We start from the raw sequence: 19,055 nt of genomic DNA, 5'->3' as shown, positions 1-19,055 counted from the left end.
AGACGGGAATACATGGATACATTTTTGCTTTGATTTTTCTATATATCCGCAGGGCAAAGCAGAAAAGAAATGAATGTCGAGAGGAACATCATGTACTTGCAAATCGTTTGGCCTGAAGCCCTGACCTGACTTGACCCACGTGTGTGTGTACATATATATATATATATATATATATATTTGTCCCCATCTCCTCCCCCTTTTTTTCCCATCGATGATCAAGAATCGGGTTTTTCTTTCAACTCTGCGAAATTATATATATACAAAATCGAATCAACGACCCAGTTGCTTTTCTGGACACGTATATCAAAGAACTTCCTGCACTGACTTCCTGATATATATATATATATATATATATATATATATAAAAATATCACATACATCTTTTTCCCTCATCAAAAGTTCCACTTTAGCACAAAAATATTACCCCAATTTCAATATGTATATTTATATTTCTCGAGTACCATAAATCTTTTCTCCAGGTTGTGAAATATGTTACATATTGGAGATGATTTTTGCAAACGTCATTACGTAATGCAAGCAGTAGTAAAAGTCAGTTTTCTTCAGATGGAAAGATTCAAAAATCGTGAAATTTTATTATTAGTAGTAACACTCACTTTTTTGTCAGACAGTATAAAAAAAAGTGTAATTTTGTATAAATACACGGAGAAAAAGAAATGGTTGGGCCAACCATAGGTATTGATAAATACGTCCCATCAATATTATATGGTTACCACAACCATATCTTTAGTTGATACAACCATAGTATGGTTGGCGCAACCAAAGGTCAGGTTGACACATCAAAATTTGCAATTTTTCGTCATTTTGATGTGACAACCTAACCTTTGGTTAGGCCAACCATACTATGGTTGTATCAACTAAAGATATGGTTGTGGTAACCATATAATATTGATGGAACGTATTTATCAATACCTACACTGAGAAAAAAAATTTAGTGTTTGCAACAAAATTGTTTGGTTAGGCAATTTTGGTTCTTGTAACCAAATTTTGGTTGGCTGAAACAAAGTCGTAGGGTTATCTCAACCAAACATTTGGTTAGGCCAACAAAATTATTTGGTTGAACATTTTTAAATTCCAACCAAAATTTAGTTACGACAACAAAATAATTTGGTTAACACAACAAAATAGTTTGGTCTCAGAAACCAAATGATCGTTTGTTGTCCTAACCAAAATTTGGTTGCGACAACCAAATAGTTTAATTCGCTCTTAGCTCATAGCTTAAGAGAACAGTTAGTTTAAATCTCTCACAAGGATGGGTAGTCCAGTGGTCAGAGCTCCCGACTTTCAGTTTTAAAACAGAGGTTCGATCCCAGGCGGAGGTGAGATTTTTCAAAGTCCATAAATATTTCAATTGGATGAATATAAATTCAATGTTAAATTGATAATAAATAAACAATGAAATAAATAAAGATGATAAAAAGAAAAAAGATAAGGTATAATAAAATTTTTAATTTTACAAAAAAAACTGTTGGTTTCATCAACCACACATTTTTGTTGACCTAACAAAAAAAATTTGTTTGAGCTAACCAAACATTTTTGTTATGCCAACAAAAAACACTCAACCTAATTTTTTGGTTGACTCAAACAAATAGTTTGGTTGCTTAAATACTAACAAAATTTTTTTGTTGGCCCAACCAAATTTTGGTTGCTCTGACTAAACATTTTTCTCAGTGTATGGTTGGCCCAACCATTCCTTTTCTTTCCGTGTAGAAAAAAATTATAATTTGTCAATAATTAATAATTTTGCTAAAATTTACAAATTATAATTTGTTAAAATTAATTGACAAATTATTATTTTTTAATAGTTTTGCTAAAATTAATTTTTATGATAATTTGTAACAAATTTTGTAAAATTAATTTACAAATCATAATTTGTTATTAATTTGCTAAAATTAATAAATAAATAAAATAATAAATAAAAAAACGTGAAATATGTATTATTGACAAAAAAAAAAAGTTGACTTACACTATTTATATACGCAGAGAATAATTATATACAGTTATGGAAGCCAATGTAATAGTAAATTTTCAACTTTGAAAATCGAGTGTATCTACACGGGAGAGGAAGGTTTATTCTTGCTTTGTTGATATAGAGCTTTGAAACAGTCCCTCTCTCATATATATATATAACAGTGGCAAGATAGAACATTTACGAATGTATCTAAACTTTTCTCATAATCCGTTAGCCACGTTCGTCGGGATACTTGTTCTCCATTGTCAGAAATCCAAAGTCCCAACGAGAACAGCAACTCGAAAACGACCTTTAACTTTTCAAAGTGGAACAAAACCATAGATGAGCTTAAAACGCGCAAGGAAGTCCGGTCAAGCAGGAAACTTTTCCGTCAAATTCAATTTCAAAATCGTTTTTCTTAATAAAAAAAACGGTATCACGAAATTTGCATATATTCTAAAGTTTCAATTTAGAAAAAAAAATTTTTAAATTTTTACACATTTTAAAATAGTAAAATATAATTTTTTTTTGCCAATAGTAAAATTTTTATTCTCTATTTAATTTCTTTATTTTTCTATTTAAGAATAAATGAAGAAGAAAAATTAAAAAAAAAATTAAAACAATAAATATAAAATGAATGCTTTAAATTTTTTCTTTCATTAAAATTCCTTTTTAATTAGAATTTAATGAAATGCACTGTTGAGAAATGAAACTGCTATTCAGAATAATGTTTCACTTTTGTTTTTTAATTGAACCACTTGAAATTTATTCCACTTGTCTTTAATTATTTCGTTGAAACCACTTGCCGTCACCTTTAATTTATAATTTCTTTTTTTAAAGTTAACTGCAAAAAAAAAGTGTAATTTTTTTTCTCCTTTTTTTTATATTGTTCTAAGCTATCGAACCATTTTTCCTCCCTTCGTTTAAATTTGTCCCTCGTTTTCTTTAAATCCCTTGTTTTGTGAGTATATCTCAGTTCTAAGAATAAGAAGAAGCTTTTCCTTTTTCCGCTTCTCCTTTTCAACGAACCGAATTCGAATGATGCAGCACTTACTTCCGCAAGCCAAGAAACTTGTTTTGTCGACGAAGCAAAACAATTTTCTCCTCCGCGTGATTTCACTGACTCGTGTAAAAAATAAAAAAAAAAAAATTTTTTTTATTCTAAAAATAGCGCTAAATACGGATTAGAAAATTTTAAAATTGTTTTTTTATAATATTTTATTCAAATATACTTTACAAAAAAGGGATAAATTTTTATTAGAGATATTTATTACTAGCTTTAAAATACATCAGAGGCTAAAATTGTTATTATTAAATATTTCGATTTTTATGTTTTACGTAATTAAATTTTTGATGTAATCTCGATTAAAAGCATTTTACGCTTGTATGTAAATTATTTTTTAATCAAAAATGGAAGTAAAATGTAAAAATTTATTATTTAATTTTATTTATACTGAATTCATTATTAAGAATGCAAAATTTATTTTAACCTCGCTCAGCATCCACTGGACCAATTAAAAAGTGCGCCATATATTTTTTGTTCAAGGCTAATAAAAAACGTTTACTTTTTAGAAAAGTTCAAAAATTTTATTTTATTCTATATAGAAAATGATTATTCTTCTTTGAAGAAATTTCATCACACGCTAGACATAAATTTCATATCAGCTTCTTTTAATATCATAGTCTCAGCTCTCGTGTTCTCCTTGCATCCCTTTTTTTCTATTCTAGCCCAAAAAAAAAAACTTGTTTGAGAAAAGCTGGCGTTACATAGAAAAGACTCGTTACTTTTCAAATATGTGAGAGAAAATGAGAATCGTGTTTCAAAAAAAAAAGAAGAAAGAAAAAGTAAAGTAATGGAAGAGTTGACAAAAAAAAAATTCTCAATTATTTTTTTAGGAAAAAAAATTGCACGAACATGAAAATGAAAATTTTTCTGTCTTACCATAACTGGTTTCTACTACTTATATTCACGATTTTTGAAATAGTCATAAGTAAAATTTAGACAATTTACTTTTGATTCGAATATTCCATGTTTTCCACTGTTTAGTCTGACTAAAGCGGATTTTTACTACTGATTCTAGCGATACTGTCGATTTTCGAATGTTCTGTCTGACTATTATGTGCTTTTACTACTGATAGTAAAAATTTATGAATTTTAACTCATAGTGAAAATATACATTCTCTATTTTTAGTATGCCTATTACAGACTGTTACTATTGAAGAAAAAATATTTATTTCTATTTTTATGTCTGACTATAACTAACTTTTACTACTTAGACATTACATTGTTAATTTTCTAATGTTCAGTCTAACTATAACTGACTTTTAATACTGATATACAGCATTATTGTTAATTTTCGAAAGTTTTGTCTGACTATAACTGACTTTTACTACTTATATGTAACATTATTTTTAATTTTCGAAAGTTTCGTCTGACTATAACTGACGTTTACTACTTACATTTGGCATTTTCATCCATTTCCTAATATTCTGTCTGACTAGAACAGTATTTTACTACTGATATTAAAAATTTATTATTTTATTCTTATACTAAAAATCTATATCTACTATTTTAAGTCTTATTATAACTAAATTTTACTACTGACAAAAATCTTGATTTATATTTTTATGTCTGACTGAAACCAATTTTTACTACTTATATATAACATTTTTGATTTTCGAAAGTTATAACTGACTTTTACTACTTATATACAACATTATTGTTAATTTTTAAAAGTTCTGTCTGACTGAAACTGATTTTTACTACTTAAATATGAAATTATTATCTATTTCCTATTCGAAAGTTCGGTCTAGCTGAAACTGATTTATACTACTTAAATATGACATTTTTATCTATTTCCTATTCGAAAGTTCTGTCTGACTAAAACTGAATTTTACTACTTAAATATGACATTTTTATCGATTTCCTAATATTCTGTCTGACTAAAATAGTATTTTACTACTGATATTAAAAATTTATTATTTTACACTTAAAAATCTATAACTACTACTTTAAGTCTGATTATCATTGACCTTTACTACTGACACAAATCTTAATTTATATTTTTATGTCTGACTATAACTAACTTTTACCACTCATTATTTTACAATTCTCCAATTACTAAATAGACTTTTTTTTTACTGATTTTAAAAAATTCAACATCACTACGTTCTCCGTGAGTAGATTTAAATTATTAAAGAAAAAATAAAATTGAAAAAAAGGATTCTGATAGTAAAGAAGAAGTGGGAGAAGAATGATAAAAAAAAAGGTCGAAGATAAAAGTGGGCATTGAAGTTGTGTGTAAGGAAGAGAAAAAGGAAAGGGGAAGAGAGAGAATGAGAGGATGGGGATGTTAAGAGGGGATAAAGGGTGTCTAGTTAAGGAGAAATGTGTTTCATGAGCACGTGACGTCAACGCCGTTGTGATATCACCTTAAGAGTGTTGTAGTAAAAAGTGGCAGAGTGAAGAATACCAAGAAGAGTTGGTGGTTTGTGGACAGGGGTGGCTTAAACGACACCGTGCCCCGAGGCTATAAACGTTGAATACTATCACCTTTTTCTTTATATTCTTTCCCCCTTTTTTTTCCTCTACAATTTCACTGTGTCCTACTTGCATTTTGTCATTTCCCCCCCCTCTCTCTCTCCCTCCCTCTCTCTCTCTCTCTTCTTTTTTTTCTCTCTCCCATTTCGTTACGCCTTCGAGTCGAGAGAATGAAAAAAACCATCTGGGTATTATTTTATTGTCTGATCTCTTTCTTTCTCTTTTTTTTATTGTTATCTGTATTACGCATCCCCAAAGAGTGATATTGATATTTTTATTGAGCTCCAGGTACTAATTAAATGTAAATTTATACTATTGTTTTTTTTTCGAAATAATTAAATTTCATTTTTTCATTAAGAATTTCTTGTAAGAGATTTTTTAATTTAAAAAAAATATTTTTTGAATCAATTTTATTTTTGTTATGTATAAATTAATAAATATAAAATTATAATTAAAAAATAATAATTACAAAATTATAATTATAAAATAATTAAAAAATAATAATTATAAAATTAAAATTATGAAATAATTAAAAAATAATAATTACAAAATTATAATTATAATTATAATTATAATTATAAAATAAATAAATATTTGATAATAGTTTAGTAACTGATATTTGAATCAAATTTTTGATATATAAAAATATTTTTCAAATTTTTCCTTTTTTTGAAAACAAGTCTCTTTAATAGAGTCAGTTGAAGTTTCATCGGGATTCACGTAAAGCATGAAAATTTAGTTTGGGAATTGCAAAGCTCGTAAAACTCACCCAAGAGTATATGTTGGTTGATCTTGAAATAAAAATGAAATTTTTCCGCAAAAGAAAAGTAATGAATAAATATTCATCATATTTTAAGAGTAGAAATAAAAATAAAAATTGTTGATTTTTATTTTTTCTCAATAATTTTTTTCTTCTATGAAAAATAATTGGTTATTCAAAAATTAAATATAGAAAAATTCCATTTTTTTTTCTTCTTCGTTTTCTCCTTTTTTTTTTTTTTATTAAAAATATAATACAATTTTTCTATTACAAGAGAGATACAAAAATTTTTTCGCCTCAAAGGCACCTTTTAATTAAAGGTTTCCGTTCCGTAGTTTAAACCTTTGTTTCGAGTTTAATTTGTAATTGCTCTTTATTTTCTGTGCCCTGACTTGTTGCAAATAGACGGGAAGACAGAGAAACAAAATATATACATGCACACACAATAAAAAAAAAAAGAAGAGAGAGAGAGAAAATTACGTAATTTATTTTTCTCCATTTGTACTCACAATTCTTTTGTATATATTTAAATATACTCGCATTCAAAAGTTCATATAGAATTGAAAATAAAAAGTAATTAAAGTTATTTATTAAAAAAAAAATGAATAATTAAATTAACTTTTTATTCAAAAGAAATAAATTTCAAATAAATAATTTATAAAAACTATATTGTGAAAGAAGAAAATTTATTTTAGAATTTATTTAACCCGAAGATTATCTTGTTATACGTGAAGAAAACAGATGGAAGGTATGAAGTATGGAAAATAGAACTATTCTTGGAAAAGAACAATAGATTTAAAAAAAAAAAAAGAAAACTTGTAGGGAAAATATAGAACAACTGAAATGAAAGTACTTTTTTTTCTTTCCTTTTTCCTGTGAACTTTCTGAGTTATTTAAGCTTTTAAGTTTTAAAATAACGTCCCAGTATTTAAATCGATTGAAAATTAAATCTTACGGAAATAAAGCACAAGTATAAATTAATCATGAACTTTTTTCAAACTCCGTTTTAAACAAAAAAAAGAAGGTCTTATCTTAATTTTTTAGTTGAGAATAAAATATGCAAGAGCTGTCTGAATTTAGCATGGATGAAAAGATTATTTTGCAGAAACAAAATTATTAACATACCAGAATTATTTATTATAAATTAATATTTGATTTTAATTATTTTAAATTTTATAATTATTTATTTATCGCAATAAAAAAAATTTTAAATAAATAAAAATAAATAATAAAAATTTTGTTTTTGTTATTTATTTCTTTATTAACAATTATTTATAATTATTTCAATATTTTAGAAAAATTAATTAAAGATTTAATGAAAAAAAAAATTGCAAATTTTTTTTTGTTTATTTTTATTTATTTATCGCAATAAAAAAATTGCAATATTTGAAAAAATTTGAAAAAATAGAAAATTGTAAATAAAAATATGAAATAAATGCAAAAATTGAATTGTGAAATTAAAAAATTTATCCAATTGGATTAAAACAAAAAAGCCAGTAACTAATCAGACGTGTTTCATTAAATCGACGCTCGAGATTGCAAACAATGTTTTGTTATATATTCGAACACTTTTTATCGAGAAAGAATTCTCCATCGGCATATCACTCTTAACAATCTGAATGAACGTTATCGAATTTTGCATAAAATGCTTTTTAAAATGCCTCTCATGTATCCTGAGCTATTTTCCTTGTACGCTTTTTGAATTGACAAAGATATTTTTAAAGTTCAAAATTTTTTTTCCCATATACAACATATATTTACATTTTTAATTTTTAAATTTACATTTATATACCTATTATTTATTCATCATGTATTGTATTAATTTTTCTTTTATAAATATAATATACTCTGGTTATGTTTATAACAATTCCATATTGTTGTTTTTTTTTTAAAGTTATTTTTATTTTATCATTTTTTTCATATTTTTTTCATTGTTTTATTTTGTAAAATATTTATTATTCTATTGTTATTATTTATTTCGTGAGTATAAACGGAACTTTTAAAATAAATTCAATAATTAAATTTTACTACTATTCTGTAACAATGTCCATTATTTTAAAAGCATAATAATATTGAATTTATTTTAAAAAAAAAAAACAAAAATCTTCTCCTATTTGTATAATTTTAGTGTTAAGAGTAAAAGAACATTTTACCTGGACAAAATTAGTTTCTCGTTCTTTTAATGTCAGTAATGTAAGTCAATTTTAGTCAGACAGAATATATTGGATTTTTTAAATTTTTACTTAATTTTCGGTTTAGTATAGTATTAGTATTGATTAGTGTGGTAATAGTATTAGTTAGAAAAATATTAGTATTGTATTAGTAAATATTAGAATTAGTATATTATTAGTATTAGTATCAGTATTAGTATTAGTATTAGTATCAGTATCAGTATTAGTATTAGTATTAGTATTACTATTACTATTAGTATTAGTATTAGTATTAGTAGTATTAGTATTAGTATTAGTATTAGTATTAGTATTAGTATTAGTATTAGTATTACTATTAGTATTAGTATTAGTATTAGTATTAATTAAAAAAATATTAGTATTAGTATTAGTATTAGTATTAGTATTACTATTAGTATTAGTATTAGTATTAGTATTAATTAAAAAAATATTAGTATTAGTATTAGTATTAGTATTAGTATTAGTATTAGTATTAGTATTAGTATTTCTATAGTAAATCTTCGGCCACAAACAAGAAATAAAATTTAATTTTAAATAATTTTAAATTAAAAAAACGAAAAGACACATTTTTCCAAATCGTGTCGAACAAAAAATAGTGAAAAACTCGTGAAAGTGGAAATTGTCAGAAACAATTCCCCCCCATAAATGTATTGTTCGATTGTAACGAGCTATTGAACAAAAAATGAAATTTTTGCGCCTCGGCAAAAAGGAAATTACTTTTGATTTGGAGAGAATTTTTTTTTTTTTTTTATGATTTTGCATTGCACTTGGGAATTTTGACCCTATTACGAATACTCTTGGGAAGGAGGAGGGAATATTTGTATATATAAATAAAATATAACTAATTACACAGGTGGTTATTCGTTTGAATATTCGATTGCGACAAGGTGATATGAAGCAAGAGTTGGGGGCGGGGTGAAGGGTCGTAAAGCTCGTCATGGGAGATTCGCGATGAAAAATGAGAAATGAAAATGGAAATATTCACCGTTGGGTGTTATCGGTTCTCAGTGATATTGTAGTCGCACCTCACGGCAAACGATGGGACGTTATCGAGTTTTGTTGCCACAGTGAAAACCACCCTTTATCGACCATCAACGGTTGGCGTTTGCTTAATTCGATTTGCTTCTTGCCACGACTTTTGTCCCTTTAACATTGCAAACTGACCCCTACCCCCATCCTCGCCCCTCCATCCTATAACTATAGAGAGAGAGAGTCTAATGGAATTAACTGCAATGACCTTTTCTCTTTTTTTTTTTAGTGTTTTACATGGAGTAGAGAAAATTACCTATACGCGAGAGAACCCTCTTGTCACTGATTCTTTTATGACTTATCAGATTATACGAGAATATCAAACGCTTTACAAAATATTCTGATAATTGTAAAGGACACTTAACAGTAAAAAAAAAATTGTTTGTTTTAGCTAGAGACTAGTATTTTTAAAATCGAAATATAATTTTAACTGTAGCTTCTTTTTTAATTCCCTACCAAAAATTGACAAGAGTTTATTACTGGTGCGACACAACAGTAGTCAATTTTGATTTGATTGTTTTAATTTTTTATTTTCAGTAATTTAGATATAAATTTTCAAAATTTCTTTAATTATCATCACAGTAGTAAAGAATAGTCAGACTGAAATTTTTTAAATTTAATACTGTTTTTAGGGTTTCGTGGCTTAGTTTCCCTTTGGCTTCCGTCCGTCCGTCGTACACTCGTATCGTTGCCATGGTAACCGTTTCCACAACAACCGTTACTATAGCAACCGTTTCAATAATAACCGTTACCATACTAACCGTTACCATAGTAACCGTATCATAGTAACCGTTATCATACTAACCGTGACCATACTAACCGTTTCCATAGTAACCGTTTCCACAGTAACCGTTACCATAGTAACCGTACGATACTAACCGTTTCCATAGTAACCGTATCATAGTAACCGTTTCCATAGTAACCGTTATCATACTAACCGTTACCATACTAACCGTTTCCATAGTAACCGTTACCATACTAACCGTTACCATAGTAACCGTATCATAGTAACCGTTATCATACTAACCGTGACCATACTAACCGTTACCATACTAACCTTTTCCATAGTAACCGTTTCCACAGTAACCGTTACCATACTAACCGTTACCATAGTAACCGTACGATACTTACCGTTTCCATAGTAACCGTTACCATTGTAACCGTATCATAGTAACCGTATCATAGTAACCGTATCATAGTAACCGTATCATAGTAACCGTTTCTATAGTAACCGTTACTATACTAACCGTTACCATACTAACCGTTTCCATAGTAACCGTTACCATACTAACCGTTACCATAGTAACCGTACGATACTAACCGTTTCCTTAGTAACCGTTACCATTGTAACCGTATCATAGTAACCGTATCATAGTAACCGTTTCTATAGTAACCGTTACTATACTAACCGTTACCATACTAACCGTTTCCATAGTAACCGTTACCATACTAACCGTTACCATAGTAACTGTACGATACTAACCGTTTCCATAGTAACCGTTACCATAGTAACTATTTCCATAGTAACCATTTCTATAGCAAGCGATTAAATAGCAGCAGTTTCTATAGCAACCGTTACCATAGAAACCGTTTCCATATCAACTGTTTCCATGATAACCGTTACTAAAGCAACTGTTACTATGGTACATTACCTTAGCAGGCCACGAAACCTTTTTGTAAAATTCCAAACACTTTTTTTGTATTATATTTTCATATTATCGTAAATTTCAAAATAATAATAATAATAATGAAAAAAAAATTGGTGGCACATTTCGGTTGACAAGCACTAACGTAAAGTTTGCTTGGTGAGTAAACGAATTATTTCAGCAGAACGAGCACATTGAAAGTCGTCTCTCTTCACAAGAAGAGTTCACTTAAGTTTTGCTTTCAGCTCTTGGTACATGTCTATATATATATATATGAGAGAGAGAGAGAAAAGTGTTTACAAGCTTTTCGCATATATAAATACATCGCGTGTCTTTAAAGGAGACGAGAAATTCGGAGAAAACGATGATGAGATGAAAATTAACGTTGTCAGACCAAATGACGTCTTTCAACGTTAGTCAAGTGATGCTGAATCGTTTAATCATGATGGAGAAGTCAGCGATGCATGACGCTTTTGCGCGTGGGTGAAAAAATTCACGTTGACAGGTGTATAGGAATTTCTCTCTTGCTCTCTCACTCTCGATGAGGTCGTTATATGAATGTCGAAACCCACCTATTGATTAATACCTTTGTTTCACTGATATACCTTCGTAACGATCCTTTTTCAAAAAAAAAAAAAAAAAAAAAACGAGGTCGACTAACACCTCCAAGTTTCAAATAAACTGGATACAAAAAGCTTTATACTGACCAAATCCTTATACTTGTTTCTCTTTTTTTTCAATTTTGCGAAAATAGTTTAATTTACAATATTCATTATATTAATTAGACTAGATGTGCTATTTAAAGGGATAATTAAATAAAAATTTTTAAATTACATGTGACAGCAATTTTTATTTAGCCGAATTTTTATTTAATTGAATTTTCATTTGGCACAATTATCATTTAGCACAATTTTCAATTTATCCAAATTTTCATCCTGCATAATTTTTATTTAACAAAATGTTCATTTAGTCAATTTAAATTTATTTTTTCCGAATTTTTAATTGCTTATAGCAAAATTTTAAATTATCATTTAACACAATTTGCATTAACCAAATTTTTATCTTGCATAACTTTTTCATAAAACTAAATTTTTATTAAGTCCAATTTTTATCAAACCAATTTTTTATTCAATTCAATTTTCATTAAGTAAAATTTACAATTAAGCAAATTTTCATTAAATTATTTTTTTTGTTTCAGGTATAATTCTGGTGTCAGTAGTAAAATACAGTCTCAAATAAACCGAATTAGTCGACATCATTTTTTAAAGGTAGGATTTTTCCAAATTTTTTCTGAATGTATTAAAAGTCACAGCAGTAAAAGTCAATTTCAGTCAGACTAAAAAGGAAAATTTAGTAATGAAGGATAACTACACAGAAAATTAAAAGGGATTAAAATAAGCTGCAACGTGTATTATTTTAATCCAATTTTGCCTATTTTAATACCAAAATGGATTAAAATAAGCAAAATTGGATTAAAATAATAAGGGTAGCAGCTTATTTTAATGCCTTTTAATTTTCTGTGTAAATGAGGAATTAAATTTCAGTAGTAAAATACAGCTTTAATCAGACGGACAATAATGCATTAGTATAAGAATTACGATTTAAGTAGTATAACTGTTTTACGTCAGACATAAAATTAGATTTCATTATTAACAGAGGGTTTTAGTAGAAAAAAATGAGAATTTTATTTATACAAAGAATTTATTTCAAGTAGTAAAATATCATTTTAGTCAGACTTGAAATTAGAATAAAATTTCAGTGATATAAATAAATTTTAGTCATACTTGTTAATTTTCAGTAGTAAAAGAAAGTTTTAGTCAGACCTATAATTAAAACAAGCTTTCAGTAGTGTAAGTCAGTTTTAGTGAGACGGGGAATAATATAATTTAAATTCAAGTAGTGAAATATAATTTCAGTCAGCCTTTGGATAAAATTTCAGTGATATAAGTGAATTTTATTTAGGCAAAGAATTTATTTGAAGTAGTAATAAATAAATTTAATCAGACTTGAATTTAGAACAAAATTTCAGTGATATAAATGAATTTTAGTCAGACTTAACAAGAAACTTATTACAAAATCTTCTCAACATTTCAAAAAAAAATATTAAAAATCGAATATTAAAACTTTTTTTTCTACATATAATATTAACAAAATTTTCCATAAATAAAAATAAATCTTTTCTCACATTGTTTTCACGTCGATGTAAGCAATAGAAATTAGAGTCAAAAAAAAAAAATAGAAAATTTGTTCCCATTATTTGGCAAAGAAGTGAGATGGCTTTTTTTTGGCAATCGACAATAAAAAAATAAGGGTAAAAGAGTAACGGTGAGTTTGCACAAGGCATATGTGATAGGCATACTTTACTAGTAATCACGTAGGAGAGTGCTTGGAGCCGGATGAAACGAGAATATATAGTATAGTGGAAATTTAACAGAGACGTGAAAAAAATCATTTCCAATATAGCTTTTAAGTGCAAAATAAAAGAATAAAAAAAATAATAGAGAAAAGATTTTTGTTCGCGAAAAATATAGTAATTCTAATTTATTTCTGTTCATTAATCCAAATTTATTTTTAATTCCAATTGATCAGAAATTTAAATAATTCAAATAAATTTATTTCACTAATATTTTATTTAAAAAATGTTACTAAATCAAATAGAAATTTTTTTACTAAAAATTAGTGAAAATTTAGTAAAAAAAATATTACTACATCAGGTACTAATATTTTACTAATAATTAGTTCAAATTTAGTAAAAAAATATTACTACATCAGGTACTAATATTTTACTAATAATTAGTTCAAATTTAGTAAAAAATAATGTTACCAAATGAAAAATTAATATTCTACTAAAAATTATTGAAAATTTAGTAAAAAAAAATATTACTAAATCAATTAGTAATATTTTACTAAAAATTAGTGAAAATTTTGACTAAATTGAATTGGTAAATAAATTCCAATTTAGAGAGTAGATGGATTTATTTTCCAACTGGTAAATTGTGTCATTTGGAATAAATATTCTTTTTTTTTTAAATACTATTATCGTGATTTTTCAGCAGTAGGTCATTGATCTAGTCAACTGTGATAAAAATATTCAGCAAAAGAGGCGCATTTCCGTTTATGAGCCCAGAGTTTAGAGTGAGAGGAAAGAGAGGGGGATTGAGAGGGAGGGAGGAAGGGTAGATTGGAGAAGTAGTTCGCTTATTCAGCACGTACGACGCTTCACTGAGCTCTTTAAAGGCAAGTTCACAATGACCTCGAATAAGTTGACCATTATGAGCGATCTATACACCAACTTCCAGACTGTGCTTGTCAAAGGTTGTGTGAGGGGTGGCCGGTAATGACCGAGAAAGGACCCGGGAAAGCATTATTCTACATCACCTCCGATGTCAATTCACTTTCACCTTATCCAAAAAAAAAGAAAGAAAAAAGGAAACTGTATAGTTGATTTTTATTTTTCAAAAAAGAGAAATAGAAAAAGACTGAATAGAAGAATTTTTCATTTAACAGAATTTTTATTTAACCAAAATTTACAAATTTTATCGAATTATTATTTAACAGAATTTTTATTAACCAAATTTTCATATTGTAGAATTTTCATTGAAACCAAATTTTTATTAAGCCGAATTTTTAATATAATCGAGACAATTAGAGAATAAAATAAGATTTATGTTTCAGTAGTGTATGCATTTTACGTTAGACATAAAAAATAGATTTCAGTAATAAAACGTATTTTAGGTGGTAAAAGAAAATTTTCATATTTAAAAAAGGAATTTCACATATAGAAAAAATTCATTTTAAGTAGTAAAAGATAATTTTAGTCAGCCCTGGAGTTAACTTTCGACAGTTTTTGTCAGACTAGGTCCCAGTAGTTTAAGTACGTTTTAGTCAGACTGAGAATGAGAAATATTTGTCAGTAGTATAGGCGAGTTTTAGTCAGACTGAAAATTAGTTTACAGTAGTAGAATTTATTTTTTAATTAAAAAATTTTTTTTATTTATTTTTGATAAATAAAATTCGATTACTATTCAATTATGAAAATTATACTTATCCGTAGTGAGGGACAGTTTTAGTAAGACAAAACTTTAATTTTTGTAATTTTTAATCAGCAGTAAAAGTTAGTTTAAATCAGTTTTAGAATTAAAAAAAGGGTTTTAAGTAGTATAAGTAATTTTTAATCAGATGTTTAAAATTATTTCATCAGTAGTACAAATGGTTTTAGTCAGACTTAGAATTAGAAAAACGTTTCAGTAGTATAAGCAAGTTTTAATCAGACTAAAAATTTAATTTCAGTAATTAAAAAAAGAAACATTTAATTTTTATTTAGCCATTTTAATTAAATTGAATTTTTATTTTTAGTTTTATTATCATTAAACAAAATTATCATTGTTGTCTCTCTTACTGGTTAAATTTTTTTTAAATTGAAAAAAAGATTAAAAATACTTAGGTTTCAAAAAAAAGTGGCTCTTTTTATTTTCACTCTTTCTCTCTCTCTCTCTCTCACTCTTAATTTACAGAATGAGTGTTTCTCAACTCGACGAGAGGTTTGCAAGTTCAAACAATTGAACTTGCACGTTTTGTGCGCGCGCGCCTTTAAAATTAAATGACTCTTTCGTTTGACTTGGGTGTCGAATTAATTTATAATGCGGTTTTTTTTCTACCTTCTTTTTTTTCGTGAAAACTTGAAGAACTCGGGAAAGTATAAAAATGAAAAGGTATATTACACTTCTGATTTCGATAAGGCGGATAAAAAATGCAAACCGCTACTGCTGCTGGAAAACGGGCTCAAATCTTTGTTTGAAAAAGGCCTTCTTTAATTCAGTACACTTTCTCGAGTGTTTTCATTGCGGAAATATTTCTCTCCCAAGGTCGTCTTTTTTTCAAAAATTTTCCAAATTTTGCAGGAAATTTAAATTTTTTATTTTGAAAACTGTATAAAATTTTTCATACTGTTTGAGAAATAACAAAACATTGTTTCGCACTGTCATTTTTCTGATGTTCTTTTTTTTATACTTTAGTACTCTTGTACGAAAGGGCATTGCCCGTATATATATGTAAAGAAATAAATAAATAAAATTTTTATCGTATTTCTGAATTAATGGACATTGTTAATAAAAAAAACTAACAAATCTTGTTTATCGTGAAAACAAATTTTTTTTCTTTCTCAAACTCACTGTAAAAAGAAATTACTAACACAGAAAATTAAAAGGCATTAAAATAACCTGCAACGCTTATTATTTTAATCCAATTTTGCTTATTGTAATACCAATATGGATGAAAATAAGCAAAATTGGATTAAAATAATAAGCGTTGCAGCTTATTTTAATGCCTTTTAATTTTCTGTGAAAACATTACCGAAAAGTACTATAAAACAGTTCCGATTTTAGGTACCAAATAACGATTTAGTACCTGAAGTCGGTATTAAATTAATACCTTTCTTTTTACAGTCACAGAAAATTAAAAGGCATTAAAATAAGCTGCAACGTTTATTATTTTAATCCAATTTTACTTATTTTAATCCATTTTGGTATTAAAATAAGCAAAATTGGATTAAAATAATAAGCATTGCAGCTTATTTTAATACCTTATAATTTTCTGTGGTGCTGTTAACGCACAACAATAATTTTTCTCCGTGTTTATAAATATTTGTAAATTTTTTTTAACAAAAAACAAATTTTGTAAAATAATATACTTGAATAATAATTATAAGTATATTAAAACTATAATTATTATTCCATTATAATAATTATTATTATTAGTATAATATTATAATATATAATATATAATATATAATATATTAATAATATTATAATATTAATTAATAATATTAATAATATGTAAATTATAATTATAAGTATAATTACTTTGTTTTTGGCGGCTCCAGAATTAAATAGCATCACTCTCTCCCGGGACAACCAACTTGTTCGCAAAAAGTATTCTTCACTCGTTCTTCATTCGAGAAAAATTGCTTAAACTCCAAAAGCTCTCCCTCTTTTACAAAGCTTTAATGAGAATATTTATCTTTCAAAGAAAAACTGTTAAGTGTCGACTAATTTGTAAATTTTCCCTTCCATGAAAGTGGAATAACAAAAAACTTTACTTAAATATTCTATCTTCTTTTTCTACTCATTATTTATCTCAAAATTTCGAAAAAACAATTTTTTTCTTATTTTCATTCTATAATTTTTTTATTTCCCTCTCAAAAAAAAAAATTTATCTTCATATTTTTCAAACAGAAAATTAGGTAACAGAGAAAAGAGGGAAGTTAATTTAATTTTCTTCGGTTTTCGATCTTGTGAGAAACCACAAGTACAGTAGCAGAATGTGATGCGGGAGGGGAGGAATAGTTGTATGTACGTGATTCTGGATTTGGCCTCGTCGGATGCAACTGATGACGTAATGGAATATACAGTAGGGCACAATGGCCTGTATGTAGGTCGTATAGTGTCAGTACCATCCCCTAGAAGCAGGCAACCTATTTTACAACCCCCCTTTCACCTCACCCACCCCCCTATCGTGCTTGCTCGTCCATTTCCCGCCCAATCCCGTTTTCCACCACTGCTGAAAATCCAAGTGAAGTATAAATTCCCCTACTTTGCTGTTTCCGTATTGCTCTTTGGACACTCAACTCCCCCCCCTCCATCCACCCCCTTCTTTCTATATCACACACCATTCCTTGGTCGCCACTGCTGCTATACCTTTTCTCTTTATGGCTTTTATGCGGATAACCGCAATTTCAAGTTCACTAATTATCACTGCTGCTGCCAGATGGAAAAATGTTTTTAAACGATACCTCCGCCCCCCCCCCTGTAAGCTGACAGTAAACACAGAAAAACTCTTTTCGCGTGATGACACTTGACGTTTTTAGGTTGAGATTTTTTTATTGTAAATAGAATTTTTATTTATTTTTTTTTTTTTTGGGTAATACTGACAATTTTTAAATTGAAATTTTTTATTTTGAAAACATTAACATAACCTCAATGTAAAAAGTTGTTTTTAACATAGAACTAAAAATAATATTTAAAACTGATTTTACATAAAGGACTCCGCACTTTTTACATTGAAAATGGCTTTTAGCCAAATCTTTTGAAACTCTGTAGTTTTGTAGTTTAAAGCTTCCTGAACAAAAAATCCTTATGCCAAAAATCAATCCTATGAGTAGTTTTTTAGCTACAGCACTTTAAAGTTAAAAAATAATAACGTAAAAATAATGTATTTATGAATGTTTTCTTTTTCACAAATGAATCAAAATCTGTTAATCGGGGGTTTGCGGGGTCGCTGAGTACGAATCTGTGCTCAGAATTTCGGAATTCAAAATAGCGGATCCAATATGGCGGACGCCCTTTCCTATTGTGTTAGATTAGGTTTGACAATTTTTTATTAGTTTATTACTTCAATTCTTTCTTCCTGTCGTACTCAGCGACTCCAAAAACCCCCGAGTAATGATTTTGAAGTGAATTCAAGCGATTTTTCGAAATCGCGTCCGACATATTGGATCCGCCATTTTGAATTCCGAAATTCTGAGCACAGATTCGTACTCAGCGACCCCGAAAACCCCCGATTAACAGATTTTGAGCGATTTTGATTCATTTATGTGAAAAAGAAAACATTCATAAATACATTATTTTTACGTTATTATTTTTTAACTTTAAAGTGCTGTAGCTAAAAAACTACTCATAGGATTGAATTTTGGCATAAGGATTTTTTGTTCAGGAAACCTTAAACTACAAAACTACAGAGCTTCAAAAGATTTGTCTGAATGCCATTTTCAATGTAAAAAGTGCGGGGTCCTTTGAAAAAATTCAATTGTACACACGCATAGAAAAATTTTGTTGTCACAGCAAATTACGTTAGCTAATATAGGGACAGCGAATAAATTTACTGCGGGGTCAAAAAAGTTTGCTGTGACAGTTAATTTTTAAAA

The 19,055-nt window shown here is 27.6% G+C and overlaps 2 protein-coding genes across 2 annotated transcripts in view; one reads left to right on the top strand and one right to left on the bottom strand.

Annotated features, from left to right (window-relative positions):
- Positions 1–19,055, top strand: part of LOC127288415 (uncharacterized) — a 261,749-nt gene that overhangs the window by 168,804 nt on the left and 73,890 nt on the right. The window lies entirely within an intron of this gene.
- Positions 1–19,055, bottom strand: part of LOC127288453 (uncharacterized) — a 138,743-nt gene that overhangs the window by 84,895 nt on the left and 34,793 nt on the right. The gene's annotated exons all lie outside the window — the stretch shown is intronic.

The sequence above is a fragment of the Leptopilina boulardi genome, unplaced genomic scaffold (assembly GCF_019393585.1).
Source record: "Leptopilina boulardi isolate dan_hultmark-lab unplaced genomic scaffold, ZJU_Lbou_2.1 LbouV2_386, whole genome shotgun sequence".
NCBI lineage: Eukaryota > Metazoa > Arthropoda > Insecta > Hymenoptera > Figitidae > Leptopilina > Leptopilina boulardi.
Note: the sequence above shows the minus strand (reverse complement) of the source record. Positions and strands in the feature narration are given on the sequence as shown.